Raw genomic sequence first — 1,978 nt, forward strand, 5'->3', positions numbered from 1 at the left:
TTTCATTTTGTTTTAATTTTCACACATTTGTACTTTTAGAGAAGAAATTACTGTCCACTAAAATTGGTGCAGCATGTAATTCATTAAAAGTTCAACAACAATAGCAGCAATAATAGCTAGTTTCCAAGTATTTGGTTATAAATGCAAATGAACTCCAGACCCAATTGAATAAAGATACTTATTCTAGTTAACCACATAACCACAGATGTTCAGGCCTAGTCACATTTCTGTTATACATTTCTATTCCTAGCTATTTACGACAAACTCAACAATTCACTTAGATTTGCATCCTATTTGATATGTTTCATATTCTGAGTTTTAGCCAGCAAAATGTTTTTAAGCAAAAATTAATATGGAATCAATACTATTAATAATATTGCTACAAGTATGACTATATTGTTTTGATTCCATGTTAAATGTTAATGTTTAATGATATAGATTTGGCCTTTGAAAATAAAGTAAAATTTGAGTTATTGAATTAATGCAAAATCTAAAATTATAAAAGATTCTGAATTTTCAAAAATTATAATATTTTATTTTAGAAATTATTCATTCACTGTCTTCCACAATGCTTGAACTAATTTACACTCCCACCAACAGTGTAAAAGCATTCCTATTTCTCCACATCCTTTCTAGCATCTGTTGTCTCCTGATTTTTTAATGATCACTAGTCTAACTGGCATGAGATGGTATCTCAATGTGGTTTTGATTTGCATTGTGGTGATTTCTCAAGGATCTAGAAATAGAAATATCATTTGACCCAGCAATCCCATTATTGGGTATATACCCAAAGGATTGTAAATAATTCTATTATAAAGACACACAAACACATATGTTTATTGTGGCACTGTTCACAATAGCAAAGACTTGGAACCAACCTAATTGCCCATCAGTGATAGATTGGATAAAGAAAATGTGGCACATATACACCATGGAATACTATGCAGCCATAAAAAAGGATGAGTTTATGTCCTTTGCAGGGACATGGATAAAGCTGGAAACCATTATCCTTAGCAAACTGACACAAGAACAGAAAACCAAACACCACATGTTCTCCTTCATAAGTGGGTGTTGAACAGTGAGAACACATGGACACAAGGAGGGGAACATCACACACCAGGGTCTGTCGGGGAGTGGGGTCTAGGGGAGGGATAGCAGGGGGTGGGGGGATGTGGGAGAGACAGCATTAGGAGAAATATCTAATGCAGACGACAGGGTGATGGATGCAGCAAACCACCATGACACATGTATACCTGTGTAACAAACCTGCACATTCTGCACATGTACCCCAGAACTTAAAATATAATTTTTAAAAATGCATAATTCAATATATATTTAGTAAATTTCTACCTGATATTGGCTACTATTAGGGTCTGAGGATATAAAGAAAAGTAAAGGTTCATCTAGGCTTACAATGTAATGATCCTTATAAAATATAATTGTTTTCTAACAATTTAATTCCATTTATGTTTTTAAAAACCTATGTATTTTATGAAAAAATGGTCATCATCACTAGTCATTAGAGAAATGCAAATCAAAACTACATTGAGATACCATCTTACGCCAGTTAGAATGGGCATCATTAAAAAACCTGGAAACAACAGGTGCTGGAGAGGATGTGGAGAAATAGGAACACTTTTACATTGTTGGTGGGGGTGCAAATTAGTTCAACTATTGTGGAAGACAGTGTGGCGATTCCTCAAGGATCTAGAAATAGAAATTCCATTTGACCCAGCAATCCCATTCCTGGGTATATACCCAAAGGACTATAAATTGTTCTGTTATAAAGACACATGCACACGTATGTTCATTGCAGCACTGTGTAAAATAGCAAAGTCCAGGAACCAACCCAAATGACCATCAACAGTAGACTGCACAAAGAAAATGTGACACATATACCCCATGGAATACTACGCAGCCATAAAAAATGATGAGTTTGTGTCCTTTGTAGGGACTTGGATCAATCTGGAAACCATAA

Source organism: Cebus imitator, unplaced genomic scaffold, assembly GCF_001604975.1.
Source record: "Cebus imitator isolate Cc_AM_T3 unplaced genomic scaffold, Cebus_imitator-1.0 Scaffold17, whole genome shotgun sequence".
Classification (NCBI taxonomy): domain Eukaryota; kingdom Metazoa; phylum Chordata; class Mammalia; order Primates; family Cebidae; genus Cebus; species Cebus imitator.